At 42.0% G+C, this 15747-nt stretch overlaps 1 protein-coding gene across 6 annotated transcripts in view; it reads right to left on the reverse strand.

The window, feature by feature from the left end:
- The window catches only part of ARHGAP22 (Rho GTPase activating protein 22), a 126039-nt gene that overhangs the window by 35779 nt on the left and 74513 nt on the right, over positions 1-15747 (reverse strand). The window lies entirely within an intron of this gene.

The following is a 15747-nucleotide window of genomic DNA, read 5'->3' on the forward strand; positions in this document are numbered from 1 at the left end:
GAAAAGCTTTATTAGAACAGCCTCTGTATGAAAAGGCTACTGATCCTGTCCAATTCGGCAGCTGCATCCCCAGCGGCCCGGAGCTTCTCCATCACCATGGAAACTGCCTTTGGCTTAGCTACGGAGATAACATCTGAGCTGTGTGTCACTGTCATTTCCACGCTTACATGGCTTTCAGCACCTACTGGCAAGCTAAAGCTGCCAGCCTGTGCTGAGCAGCTGAGATTGCCTGCCCGTGGAATTCAGAGATAAGAGCAGAATGATGCTATGCTGTGGTTTCTGCAGAGCTGATTTAGCATACACAGAACATGTGCTTCTTAAATCCTTGCTAATCTAGGGAAAGAAGCAAGCTGGGAGCTGCCTGCAAGCCAAGGAAGTACTTTTTCTTGCTATTAATTGTTTTCTTGCCTTGACGCACTCACGGAACATTTATTGATTTGCAAAGCAGAAATGGTAAACTGAGATGCATTGGGAAGTATTTTGTGGTTCTCTGAGAAGCAATTCACTAAACTGGGAAACTGAGGCAGTCTTTCAGTAAAGAGGAGAAACAGCAGCCACCAGGGACTAGCTGTGCAGCTTACGAAACAAAAGCCATGACACTTCTTCCCCACATACACCCAAATCCTCTTGGACAGTCTCCCATTTTTTAATTTACTGAATTATTCATATTCCTTAAGGTATATAAAGAGAAGAGCTCTCTAGCTCAAGGCTAGGGTGCAGGCATCCCAACAGATCAATGTCCCATCATCTTCCACTGCAAGGACGACATACTTCATCCTCTGCATACGAAACTGTCTGCACAGGAAACTGCAGTCTGCAGCATTCCTGTCACTGCCTAAATCTGTTTTACCAACATACTTAGCCTCATGGTGAAAGTAGAGGTCATGAACTCTAATTCTTGCACCTTACCCATCTTATCTACTTACGCACCCTTTTTCACAATCAAATGTTCCATAGGAGATACGATTGAAAGAGTCCTTAATGCACATCAGAAATAGGTTTCAGGATGTGGCATTTGGCAGACTGGTGGCCTGAGCTCAAGCCAGGCCATCATTCTTCAAAGGAATGAAACAGCCTCAAAGACATTTACTGTATGGGTCCCACCACCAGCAAATAACTGAGTTTGATCAATATTAAAATACATCTTGTTCTCAAGTTTAAAGGGATCAACTGAGATCTTGCCCACTCAAGCCATGAAGGGCAAGAAGAGACCAAAAGCTTGTCTCAGAATTAATGACTTACTGGTGATGACTTACTGGACAAAACTGGCATCAGCATCTTCCCAAGATGTCACTGTACCAGAGGGACCTGACTACAAGTCCCCTTCCCTTAAGCTGCTACTTTGGATCAGACAGCTGCTTTCTAAACTTTTATGGACAGCTTTCATGCAAGCATTTAGGGAAAAAAAAACCCAAAAAAAACCCAGAAACATTTATACTTCTATTTGAGTCTGCAAAAAGCAAAAACTGGATGGGAAAAAAAGATTTCTGTACACACAGAAAAAAGATTTCTGTAGATTCTGCCAAAGACTACATATAGTTCCTTCATGTTTGGCTTTCCCCACTGAAACTTGAAATAGGAGCAAGGCCATGACCCTACAATCTGCCTGTGGGAGAGTCAGTAATGACTAGACATGTAAGCACAAGCAAATGAAAACAACTCCACACATGAAGGCGAGCTTAGAAATAAGAATGCATTTCAGAATTGCTTATATTTGCATGATGTGACTGTCCAGTGGCAGAGCATGGAGACCCACCTGTAAACATTTTCATTTTAGTAACATTTTACTCATATTTCTTTGTACATTTGGCTGGTTCCTTCCACTACAGCCTTGAAGCACCAAGCAGAAAAATTAGATATTACTAAAAGGCAGAGTCCAGACATATCTCTTTTTACATTGTTGTGACACTTGACAGCTCTTCGGTCTTGGTAGTCATAAGAATGAGAAACAGCCAATTCAAACACCTAGATCTTCTTTAAAAAACCCCAAACACCCAACAACCTCCACAAACAAATAAACAAACAGCCCAAGGAAACAATGTCACAAGAAACTTCTCTGAAGTCTAGAATTTTACTTGAATTTCACAGATTATTTCTTCTATGGACTCAGATACAAAGCAGGATCCTATCATGGATTTCAGATTTGAATTGGAAACACAATACTTTATCAGTTAAAACACACTAGACTTTACGAATTGTTTTAGGAAAACCATTTCTAAGCTTCCTGCCCAGAAACACTTGGAAACATAATTTTAGTTTTGTCTCTCACAGCAGGATGAAGTTCATATTCAGGTATTGAATTCACACCTCTTCTCTAGCACTAAGGGAACTCCAGCCCTTTCTCACTCATCTTTAATTAAGCTTCCATATAAACAGGACTGGGCCTCAGAGACAAACCCTGTGTAACTCAGGATTGCCATGGACAGGCATTCCAGTCCTTTTGCTCAAAGCTACTTTAATCTCCAGAGCAAAGACAAAATAAAACCGTACACAAACAGAGTGCAAGTGTCTCAAACGATGTGGCAGAAATAGGTGTCTTAACTCGAGGGATGAATAGTCCACCTGCTTTAGCATTAGCCTATGACCAGGGGATCCTGCATTCAGTTGCCTGCTGCAGACTTGCTGTGTATGCTGGACAAGATGCACTGGATTTCATTCTTATCCATGAAGCAAGCTGGCAGCTCAATTTGCCTCTCATCCAGTGTACAGAAATCAAACAACCTGAAGAGTGGGAAAGGTGATGGCAACCATGTCAGCATATACAGTACATGTAAGGGCCTAGAAGGATTAAGAGACTTCTTTGGTTGTTGCTCCCCATCAAAAGGGCTGCAGGTCCCAGCTGACTTGAAAGCTTTGCTGCCCTTGTCCCAAGGTACCTTTGTCAAAGTGCTTTACATACCCTGGTAGGTATCCTTGCCTGGGGGGAACAGAGTAGCTCCAGGCCCCAGCTGCAGTGCACAAATGCTCTCTCTCCAGGACCAGACTAACCCAGGCTGGCAGAACTGCTTTCCTCTGCCTCCACTCACAGCTTCTTCATTTCATATGGCCTCGGAGCCATGACCTGCTAGTGGCAGCAGTCTCCTCAAAGTAATGTCCACCTCCCAGTCCTCAGAAATGATCCTCCTTTCGGCTTTCCCCCCGCACCCCACAAAAGGGAAGGTTAAATGCAAAACCACTGGGACTAAATCTTGCTAAAGGTAAGATGGGGTTCTGCAACAGCAGTAGGAGTCGCCATCTACTCTTCAAGGCCCCATTTACTGAAAATTCTTTTTTTGACCATCCTTATACACCTAAGCATTTACTGGAACATGCAAAACATAAGGTATAATTTTGTTACATTTTCTTGTCCTGCCCTGTGTCCCTGTTCAAAGAACCTGCAACAGACAGGCTGCATCTTTGCCCTTTATACAGGTCTTTCCAATGTGGAAAAGCTTGAATTTTTTTGTTTGTCTTGAACCTCATTCACTCAAGCTTAACCTTCTTAAGATCACTTGTGAAGCCAAGCCTTATGTCCCCTTTTTCTGTATGGAAAAGAAATTCAGGGGGAACCGGACTGGACTTCTGCATGGGAGATGAGATTGCCCCATTGCATGTAAAAGGAGGAACTTGTATATCCTCAAGCAAAGCTGCTGTGGAGTTCTGAAGCTGGCAGCTTCTTTCTTTGCTTAGGTAACTTCTTTTACTTCCACCTCCTCCCTCTGGTTTGCCTTTCACCCATTTCTTACATCATTCTTCTTACTGATGAGCTTGTGCTTTATCCTTATATGAGCCTCCTGAGAAGTTACCCACTACAGCAGCGTGTGTATGTGTACACAGACCTGTTTGTTTTCGTGTTTGCAGTGCTTTGGTGTGGACAGCAGCTGCAGTACTGTCAGTGAGTGGGGGCTGCTGCAGCAGCTGCATGGGGAAGGGTGGCTGGTGGGAAACAGGTCCCAGCTGACGTGTCTGCCCTCGGTGCTACAGCAGGTAGTGACAGGAAGCCTTGGACTGCAGACAAGCAGCAACAAAGATCTTGACAAATGGTCAAGAACTAGCACTCACTGCTGAAAAGAACAATTGCGATGATTCATCTTCCCTGACCTGGTCTTCGTGATTGACTTTAAGGTGAGTATCAGAATTTGGGGCTCAAAGATCTCCCTGATAATGAAAGAAGGTAAAAAATGAGGAGATGAATTCTGTCAAGAATAACAGTAGCTCTGTTAGAGGGAATCTTTCTTTGCACAGCAGGAAAAAAAAACCAAAGAAAACCAATCTTGATCTTTGGATCAAGGGACAAAGGAAATACCAATGAGTAAGCAAAAGTTCATTAACAATACTTTGAATAGACACTTGAGACCTAATTCCATTTCTTCAGTCTTCTTACCTTTGATTCCAGCTAATGTTGAACCTCTACCCTGAGCACTTCCCACCCCAACCAAAGGTTTTCACAAGGCTGAATGCTGGACATACACCCTGTCTATTACAGCTGAATCCTGGGTTAACCTGCCATAAGCATCAGTTTAAACTTCTGTGCTTTTTTTTCCTTTTCTTTTTTTTCCTGAATTATTCTTTAATAAAAGAGGAAAATTGCCGTGAGTATGAAACTCATCTTGAAACTGTCCATTTAGGCTGCCTGAGAACAGAAAAAACAGCAAGCAAAATATGAAGCATGCAAGGAGTAATATAAAAACAAAGGAAATGGGGGGTTTCCCAGTGTGGGTAAGATTTGTGAGGACTTAAACAGTACAGTAAACAGTGATGTGTGCTTGCCATGATTTTTTTTGTTTGTATCTGTCCATCTACCTTCACCCACCCATCTATTTATATATGGAATATATGACTTGGAAGTTGATTTGGAGCTGATGCATAATCATATTTTAAAGGCATACAAAACTAAAAAAAACCCACAAGGCACAAGAATTTAGTATCATGTGCAGTGCATATGAAAGAAGCAAGCAAGCTTTGAATCAAAATACATTCACTGTGTCACAGTTTCAATGGACATCATAATAGTATTTTTTTCTAAAGAAATAGACACCTTTGTAGGTGAAAGGTGTTTCATTTCCACAGTTTGGAAGGAGCTTAGGGGGATTTTAGGATTCAGTATTCATTTGGTTGGGTCAATGAGAAAAAGGAAATCTCAAATACCTTTTATTGTAATGAAGAAGTTCAGCTCAAACTGACACAGTTCACGTTTTCTTAGGGCAGGATTTATAATCATGCACTAAAATTTCATTGACTTGTCAGTCAAATATTAAATGTCTAATTTCCTTAAGCACTTTTTATTTCACCAAGTTCCATGGTAGTCACAAGTAGAAGTTGATAAAATTTTCCAAGTCAAAATCACTGCAGAGGATTTTGACGAGTCTGTAAATGGTTTTTTGATACTGTATCTTAGACCCAGAGAATAAAGTAAAAGCAGGCAAACATTCTAAAGCCACTGCCATCTATTTAGCAATCCAAAAGCCCTGTGATCTCTTCTCCCCTCCCATGCCTTCTGTGGTTTCAGAAGCCATTAAACTGCTTTAAAAATGCATCAACAAAGGGATGAGACCTCAGAGCTGTGGTTTCTTATGCAAAAACATCTGACAAGATTTAACATGAACAGAGTCACTAATAAAGCTTCTCTGTACTGGTACATGGACTACAGAAAACCCTTATAAACCTAAGGCTAGTGATCTGTGTCAGTTGTCAGTTTCAAGTGTAGGATTACTGAAACTATATGAAAGAAATTAAGATTAAACAAAATCTCTGACCTGTTATACATAAAACCTGTGTCTGGATAGCATGACTTTCCTGCCTGGAGATGTCTGTCCTGATAATGCATGTGACCTTATTGCTCTAGACTTTTATCTATTAATTAAAGTGAATAACTGTTTTAGACTACCAACCACTTCAAATAAAGCAATGCCATGGAAATAAACAGAACCCATATTCCAGGTAGGCCAAATGCTAGCAAAGGGATGTTGCACTCCAGGAACAATGTCAAGCAGAAAAAGTGATGTAAGGTAAGAGGAAGTGTGAAAAATAACTTCAAGTACCATGCAAGAAAAAGTAGAATTGCACACAAGCTTCACCTTGAACTTCTGCTTGCAAAACCTGCTTACATGAGTTCAGTGCTGTGTAATGTTTGAGTCTATTTGAGCTGATTTTTCCTTAATGTGCTTTATCTGCTCTTGTCTGAACTTCTCAAAGTTTCAATAAAAAAGGCTCAGTCACTTTTAAGTTATGCTTCTGGCATTAAAAACATATTCATGGCACTAGTTCACCCATGCTTATGTGTCTCCCTGCTTTCAGTTATTTGCCATTTTAGACAAGAGACTACTCTGCTGCCTGGGATGTGCTGCTCACGGTGGCCACGAAGTACAGCTCAGGGCCTGAAGTGACTTCACAGAGGAGGAAAGGCCACTTCTACTGCAGCAGCCCAGTATTTAGAGTTCAGATGAGCCCAGGCATAACATGCAACTAAGTGCATTTTTTTTCAAGGATGCAGCATCTCCCTTGTACCAGCACAGTTCAGGTACCACCTTCTGCCCACTACTACTTTGCTCCATAAATGGAATAGACATTAACAATGATCACACTGCCTCCCCAAATACAGGAGTTTCAGAAGCTTGTGAAATGTGCCCCCAATGCCATAGAGTATCCCTATAAACAAGCCGTGTTTTGACTGCTTTGTTATCAGCTTCTACTAGCTAGCAGCAAGGGATGAAAACTTTCCAATATGGTCACAGGTAGTTTAGGAGGCCAGCAAGGAGGATCACAAAGAGCAATCAGCAATAATTATTAACATGAGGAACAACTACTACACCAGCAATTTCAAGGAGCTGCATGACACCACCTTTGCTGTGACTTGCATGTTTCATCCCAGGTGAGAATTCCAGAGTACCAATATTCTAATCACATCCAAAGATGCCTCAGGAGTTAGACTGCTTTAAACTCTCCTGGCTCTTGATTCAAATAATGTTTCCTGACAGGAAGTTACTGTGGAGACTGAGTGTGTTCAGTTCAAAGCCTGCATCGTAACAGACAGAGGCTTCTTAGGTGGAGCTCTCACTGTGCAATGGCACATTCACTGCCTCTAGCAGCAGTATCTAATGACCAAGCAGACAAATTTAGGGTATAGTGGTGCCTCTGCCAATGCTAATACTGTTTTCCTTGCCAGAGCTCCTAATGGAAAAGAGTCTGAAAGTGCTGGGAGCCTAGGCATAGTTGCACTGCATCTTCCATTTGCACACAGTTGTGCTTCAGAACTCACAAACCTTTCCTTTGGAATCTCTCTGACACGTCACCAGCTCTCAGGGAGCTCTTCATTTTGTGATCTGTCTGTTTTAGAATAACAAAAGGACAACTTCTACCCCATTCTACAGGTGTGCTGAGGCGAGGGGGGGGGGAGGGGGGGGGGCGGGGGGCAAGGGGGAAAGCTGTAATTTCATCCCCTCATGGAAGAAGACCAGGTGATGGCAAGTGGAAATCACAAAGAAAGATTTTTCTTTTTCCCCAGCACATTTTGTAGACAGCCTTTTAGCAACAGCAGGTTGCTTTCCCTTACCCTCCTTTTTTCCACTCCAGAAAACTAACTCTTACTGCTTTTCCTCAGCATATTTCAGATCTAGAGAGTCACAATGATCCCAGACCTTTATGGTGATGGTGTGGAACTGCCTGGACTATGTGCCTACAACCATTTTGCTAACCTCTGAATGGAAAGGAGAAGAAATGAATTTTTTCTCAGGCCAGCAGAAGCCACACACTCACAAGGAGGCAATTTGGGCCACCTGGCAGGAGCTGTGTGTCTGTCTCTAAAAGGCACATTGCAGGAAGCATCTAAATTAAGTCAACTTAATTTGAGGGTACAAAAATGAAACTACAAATATATGCATGATAGACTCATAAAATAGTAGCAAAGTTGTGCAAAACAGGCCATATGGTTCTACGTGGTTCTCCAAAGCAGCAAGTGCTCAACACTTCTGAAGAATGTATCAAATTATATATTCTAACTGTGGTTATGTTTACATGTTATTATAAGGGAGGAAATTCCTTCCTGACCAAAGATGATGCTACTTTTTGCTTTGAAAAATCTGAATGAAAATGACTGGATAATTTTTATGCATTACCATGCAACCACAAGTAATTTTCTAATTGTCATAAATTTCTTCAAATCTTTCACACCAAAACCAAAAGTTGACAAAAATTTTATATTCTGACAAGATATTACTTACCATAACATCAGAATAGTGAATTCTTATCTATTTCTTTTTAATAATTTTATATTGGAGAGATAATATCCAACTTCTACACTTTTTCTGAACTGTTGTGCTCACATTTACCACATCTGCTCCATGACAGGAATGAAGTGGTTCATGCCTTCTGAATACATATTTCTACAACCTCCTTCTGCCTCCACCTTGCTCCTCATAAACCTATATTTTCTTTCTCCTGCACTTAATCCACCATGAAACCAAAGACATCCTCACTGGATTTTTAAAAGACTACCTGTCTCCCATCTTAGCCAATGCTCTGAACCTTGAACTAAGGACAATGAAAAAGAAGCCATCCATTGGTAAAGCTTAGGCTGCAGATGCCAAAGCTTTTAGCTGAGCCTGTAAATACGCTGATTCTCCCTAGACTGAATATAGAGTACTGCAGAAATTCAAGCCAACCAATTATGAGCATTATTATCTTCTTTAGTAAAGTAACTGAAGCTTTACAAGCACAGTTTTGGCAGCAGCAAATTAATGGACTATCATTAAGGACTTAACAGTTGCAGACTTTGTTTTTACAAAAAATGAAGCTATTTGTCACATTAACACAGGAAACGGACTGAAATGCCAAAGCATATATACTGTAGGCCTTTGGCAAAACGCTGACAAGTTTGAGGAAACCCTTGCCAATACTAATGATGAGACAATGCAGATGGAAGTACTGCTGATCCACATCCAAACTTAGGAGCTCAGGGATATTCTGATCCAAGTCTGTAGCCTCGTTACAGTTTGCACAGCCTAACAGTTTTACAGCAGTCTCTTCCTGTATCTGGCTATGCACTGAGCAACCAATGAATCTTCTAAACAAGACTGTAGCACACAGCATTCTTCACTGTCACAACAACGCTCCTTGGGAAAAGTGGGAAGCACACACTTGTCACTGGGCCCAGCACTGCAGCTGCTCAGAACACAACTCTAGAGGGCTAAAGGACTCCAGGCTGGGCAGTGCAAAAAGCTGGGCCTCAATTCTTTGTGCTTTAGGACAACTGTCACTAAACTGCTACCAGAAAAGTGCTTAGAAACATCAATTCTAATTCTGTCCACTCACTGGCAATGAACAAACACCTCCCAGTTAATAGCATTACCAGAATGCCCACAGAAGTTCCTTTGAAGTGGTTAATTATTAGTTGATATAACCTCACTTTTCAGAAACATGCTGGTTTAGATCAGATTTTAAAAAGAAATTAAAAATCCTGTTAGGTAAACAACAACCCATCCTGAGAAATGTCTTCAGGTGGCCTTGTTCTCACTGAGGTTCAAGGGAATGTTGCACAGAATGCTTCTGACTCTCGATTTTCCAGGGGAAGTTCTATCTTGCAACATTCATTGCCAATATTACATATAGATGTACCCTTCCACTGCATCCCATTCTGACAGCTGTGTGTCTCCATCACAGGCCAAAGGCCTCCACATAGGTAGTGTCTCATCTAACAAGCTGACACAGTCACCTTTGAGTTCTAGAGGCAGAGGGTAAAGCTCAGGTAAAGCATAACCTTAGAGCTCACAGTCCAGGCAGACTGCTCATAGAAGCACAATTTCGAGTTTGAGACTATTCACAGTTTTCATCCAGCACAGCAGATCTTCTTCAAGCATTACTGTGCAAGCTTCCACTCTCACAGTGCAGAAAGTTCACAGCACCAAGCCAGTCAGCCACTGAGCTGCTGCTGGTATAGCATTCCTACCTGGACATCCCCGTACCTGTGGGCAAGGGCAAACCCCAGTGAAGTTACATCCTTCCCTTGGACTTCCACTGGTCTTACTAGATCTGCAAGGCACTGTAGTCTACATCATCTGTCCTGATGGTCTTCATCCAGAATGCTAGCTGGCAAAAGGGAAATCCTTCTATGTGAAAACCTGGCTCAGCAGCCTCCTCTCCACTACACCAGACTCACCGTTTCTTAGCAAAGCACACTGACACCTACTGAGGGCTACACTACGTTTCCAAAATGTCCTCTAAGCAATCTTAGATTATTTGAATGTTTGCAGGTCTGTCGTGTTTCAAGCAAAGGCTACTGATCAAAGCTAGGTCACAGCTCTAGAGAGTCTCTTTATTAATGAGGGAAATTAAAATAATTTCCACAAAGGAGCGCAGAAAGGAAGCAAATGCTCAGCAGACATTACAACTCACAGGAACGTGCCCCAAAAGTCCTGAAGGCTAACACAGGTCCGTATAGCAACCAAGTGTAATAGAGCAACTTTCTCCTGGTGTGAGCATATTTGCTGCATGGATGACCACACTGGGCAGCCAAACTCTGTAACTACACCCCAGTTATTGCCAGAGCAAGAAACATTGCACATGCAGTTTACTTGTGACCATTTTACCAGCCATCAGTGTATTTTATGATCAAATACAGAAGATGAAGTTCTTGTCCCAAAGAACTAAAAAGCCTTGCTCAATGCTCACTGTGATATACTACTTGAAGGAAATGCCAGCCTTTGAGCTGATTCTGCCAGTGCTATGAACAACATAAATTAAATCTATTAATACAGATTTAGGTCACAGAGAACTAGAACTTGCATGAGACCAGCAGAATATCACTCTCACTATTTGGAATTCCCTCTATAGGCAACATATTTGTGTACTTTTATATTTGTGGAAGCAGAAAGCTCATTTTGAAAATGCTGGCGGAAGTTGGGCTGCTGCACAGATTTCACTGAGCCCAGTCTGTCCACTAAGACAAATGCAATGAGGAAACAGGGCACACATATCTGACTTGTGAGCCTCCTCTCTCCTCACCCTGCTCCTTTCTCCAGAGCGCAGAACTGTATGCAGCCATTGCAGGCTGAGTGTGTTACAAGAATTTGTCTTTGTAGTCAAAGGCAGAATAACACCCAGAAACCAGGATCTGCTCAGCCAATGACAGGGCACGTATTTAAAAAGCCTTCCAGCTTCCATTTCAAAACAAAGAAATCTTAATAAGCCTAAAGGCAGCAGCTGCTGCCAGCAGCATGCTGCCTTCCTTACCTTGGGGACACCTGCTGAGCTGCTGCCTGTTTAATATTACATTAAAACAGCAGCTTTCCAAATAATGAATTATGTATCTATAGTAAAGCTGTGATACACAGGGGGCTGGGAGGACCTGGCTAGGAAACCGAAGAACCATTTGGATTAATGGTCTGCAAGGCTGGAAAAAAACATTACTGATGGCTTCATGATTTGTCAGAGCCCCAGTCAGGTAACAGAAGGAATGAGAGGAGCATAGCAAGTGTCCCCTACTCTTCCCTTCTGCATTTTTTTAATTAAGGGCAATCAGATGAGAGTTTGAAAGTCCCTCAAAGGGGATACAAATCTAAAACATAGGAAAAAATAATGACTATAAGCTTGTATGGCTTGTGACTGCAGCCAGTTTCAGTGCTCTAGCATTAAAGACACAGAAGGTTCCCTTGTATCATATTCTTTATTAAAATGTTTATACTGTGAAAGTAGAAACCCAAGGCAGCAGTAAACTATTGTCTTCAAAGTCTGGTCTCTGCCAGTTACCTCTAAGTGAAAACTCAATCCATGATCTCTGAAGAAAATCTACAAGCACTTGTCAAACAGACACAGGTTCTCCAGCCTTCTAGGGAGGTTTTAATTCCTTTGCCTCCTTTAATTTAAGATCACCAGTTAGGTGATCCAGATACCTAATCGTGAAAGCATTACATGCTTGCAAAATGATCATAGCTGTACATTTCTAAATGCACAGTCAACCACTGGTAAGCCTCAAATGCTCCTGTTTGCAGATATTTTAGTCCTGTCTATGAATCTGAATATGAGGAAGGCTGATTCTCAGGAAGTCAGCAGTAAAAAGAACTCTTTATACCATACTCTTTATCCTAAGACGAGCTTCATCTAGTTCTGTTCTGTTACTGCTCTGTCCAATTAAAAACATCCAACACAGCTTAGATGGCATTTTTCAAATATGGAACAGTCACACAACAGAAATTGCAAACCAGTCTTATGATAAGTATATGAGAACAGAAGTGATTTCAGTGTATGCTTTAGCTATTAACAAATAAATTTAAAAAACTTAAAAAATATTCTCCATTGTTGGAATATGCTTTTCACATAGAATTAAACATAAATGCTCTGGGAGAACAGGCACAGAGACTGAAACTACTTTCCCAGGTTATATTGAACAACAGTGAAGAGATGCCCCAAAAAAAATAAAATCCTTTGAATGCCAAAATGAGAAAGTCCTATATACCAGTGGAGAACTGAGATACAGAGACACTCAATGATTTCCAGTATGACACTGGCTATCAGCTAGCACAGTCAGAATGAAAAACACAAGTAACACATCCAGGCACCTGGATTAATCAAACATCGAGTCTCACAAAGCAAGGAATACTGTTTAGAGGGTTGGTTGCCTGGAACTGCAAAGGTAGTGCAAGCCGTAGAAAGAAGAAGGCAAAGAATGAAAGAAAAAAGCTGAACAGCATGAAGCTTGTTCTCCGAGCACAGGATGGGGGAGGAAAGGAGGCCATTTTCTCATCAAAGCAGTGCTCAAAATGGGAAAGCAACATAGGAAATTAGGCATGTACTGTGTGTCACAAAGCTGCTCCTTCACTCAGCAGCTCCAGAGGTTTCCTGGCACCTCCCCTCTCTGGAGAGCTTTAGCTGCTGAGCTGGAGTCACTGCTCTCTCAGCAGCGTGCACATGGGTCACTGAGAGGCAGCCCAGTGTTGGCCAGCTCTCCCTCTAGAGCACTACAACTCTTGGCAGCACTGGCCTCTCTGGCTGCTGAATCCCAGAGCCCTGTGGAGACAGTGGCCCAGATCCCACGAAAGCCTAGATACTGATTGGATAAAGCCCCACTTCCACTCAGACTTTAATACCGATGAGGGAGATTGGCACCAGAGCCACATGGCTTTGCAAGTCATTTACTGAACAGACATGTCTCTGAGGTGTCCTGCCAGCTCCTTTCATATCTCCCATCCCATGGAGCCCAGCACACCATTTCCTGGGGGCTCCAACAACTCAGAACAATCAAGTATACAGTCAGGATCCAGACTGTTTGTGGACTCATCCTCTACACCCAAGCACCTTGCTTTGATCCTCTTTGATACCACCTCAGGGTATCACCATTGCATGCTTGCACCTTGCTGCATCTTAAGTCTATGGAATGAATTTATTTGTAGGGATTTTTGTGACTGATTTCTAGTCAAGGAAGCAGTCTGAATAAATAATAGACCAGTTCAAGAAGAATTATCCAGGCCCTTTTATGCCTCATCATGAGGCTTTTGTTCTACTTTCTGAACTGCAGAATCTACCAGATAAGTGCAATAAATAATAAAACACAGAGGATTTAGGGTCACATTGCTTGGGCTTCAGAGTTGAAAGAAAAGCCACACACCACAATTGCCAGGTCTGTCTAACAATGAATCTATCTAAGCTCCTTTTTTCTCTCCCCTAACCCTGCTATATCAGACCCTGGAGATATATAGCTGGGTTAACTGCATAAAGTATTAACAGAAAAGCAAAATCACAGTGGCCTCTTTTCAACATGGCAGCCATAGATGCAGAACATCCTTATTTCCAGTCCTGTACCTTATTCCCCTCAAATCATATTGTTGTATGGATTGAATGCTTCCTTTTGTCAGGACAACTTTTCTCAACTTTCATAATGTGTATAAAAACATCCACCTTGTGAGCATATCAAAGGAGGAAAACAATGAAGCAGGAGAGATAAGAGAGCTCAGGTTCAAATTCTGTTGTTAGCATGAGCAGCTATGGAGGCCCCTAGAGACAGAAGCTTTAAGAATACTAAAAACAAAGCTGAAAGTCTTGTAGGTCGACATCATGCAAAAATGACCTCATTGTCAGGCATCAAATATCTGAGGTTGCTGGGCATGGGCTGCTCTTCTCAGGCAGCAGCCAGCTGACCTCTCCCAGGAGTGGCAGCCACATCACTTGTCTGCTGCACATGGCATTTTCCCCAGCAGTTCCGTTTGCTGAACACAAAGGGCGAGCCCACAACATTAAAGAACACTCCCCTCCTTTGAAGTTAGGTTGTTTGGCTTGCCTGGCTACAAACTAAAACTGCACCTTAATCATCCAGCTTTGAAGTCCTGTAAATCTACAGCTGCAGAAAAGTAAGGACCACTTGGCAATAAAACACTCATTATAAAATTCTTTTGAATTAAAGTGGAAAAGGCTTTCCTAAAGGTGAAGCTTTCTTTTTTGCCCATACGTGACATACGTGAAAAATTGACAATGACTTGCAGATCAGAGTCAAATATGACTGTATGACATTTTATAGCCCAGTTTTGAATAGTATTGATCCTGTGCACAGGAAATGGCCAAAGGAAGAAAAAAAAAAAATACTGGGAAAAGACATGAGAAAACTGAGGGTTTTAATAACAGGCTGCAGAAGTTAATAAATAGTTTCATTGTTTTGATGCCTTATTTAAGGGGTGTGTGGATGTAACTGATAGGAGTTTGATGGAGGTTAAACTGATAATAGGAAAAAATGAAGGAATTTTAGAATCCAGAATCTGTCATAGCTGCATGTTTAACAGAGGGTATGAGCAGGGTAAGGCTGTGTCACCAAATGAGACCTACAGGAAGTCTCCACAGGGCCAACAGTCTGCATAGCAAAGGATATACAGCAAGAGAGAACACTGTACTTTGGCTTGTGTGTTTCATTTGAGGCATGTCTGGAAACTTGCAGCCTCCACAAAAAAAAAGTAGGGAATTAATTCAAAACACAGTGTGGCCTGGCCTGGAATACTAGTGAGGAGATAAAATGGTACATTGTGAGAATAAATCTCATTTGGAAAGAAACAGGCTTCAGCTACAACCTAGTATAAGAGAGCTAAGACACAAAATCCTGCACTGCCTGGGATTTCAGACTTTGGAGAACCAGCTTCCAGTTCCCATCTCTGCTGACCACTTCCTGTATTAATCTAGGCAAGCTCCCTCTCAAGGCTGAACCGGGACCATTTACCTGGGAGTTTTGTTTCCCTTTCAAACAATATTTCTGGCCATGAACTTGTCCATAGCCCAGCTTCTGTCCCTAGACCATCTGAACCTGGGGGAAAGAGACCACAGATCATACACTAATCTCACTCCTCCTGATGGTTTTCTCCTTCCCTGTTCAGAGAGACAGAGAACACCAAGGTCAGATCCACTGGAGCCTGTGGCTACTACAGTTTTCATGCAACCACATTTTTGATGCTATGCCTAGGGCACTCTAAAAATTTAATGCCTTTGGACAACCACATTTACTTACTGGGAAAGATGTCCTTATTCAAATGACAGTAAAACCCTCTGCAAATTAAGTGCTTTCTGAAAGGGAGTTAAAGGGGATTGCCTTAAGTAACTGGATGGAAAGTGGCTCAAAAGCTGTCAGGAGTCCAGCTTCTTCAAAGCAAGATTAGCAACAGACAGATGCTGAACAGCTCATGGAGAAGCTCAGCTACCTCAGCATTTCCCATTCAGACACACACTGATTTAGCACTGCCCTTCCCAGACTGTCCTGGAAGAAGAAGAAGAGAAAAGATAGCACACAGCAGAGAGGGCACC

Source organism: Lonchura striata, chromosome 6 (assembly GCF_050655825.1).
Source record: "Lonchura striata isolate lonStrDom1 chromosome 6, ASM5065582v1, whole genome shotgun sequence".
Lineage (NCBI taxonomy): Eukaryota > Metazoa > Chordata > Aves > Passeriformes > Estrildidae > Lonchura > Lonchura striata.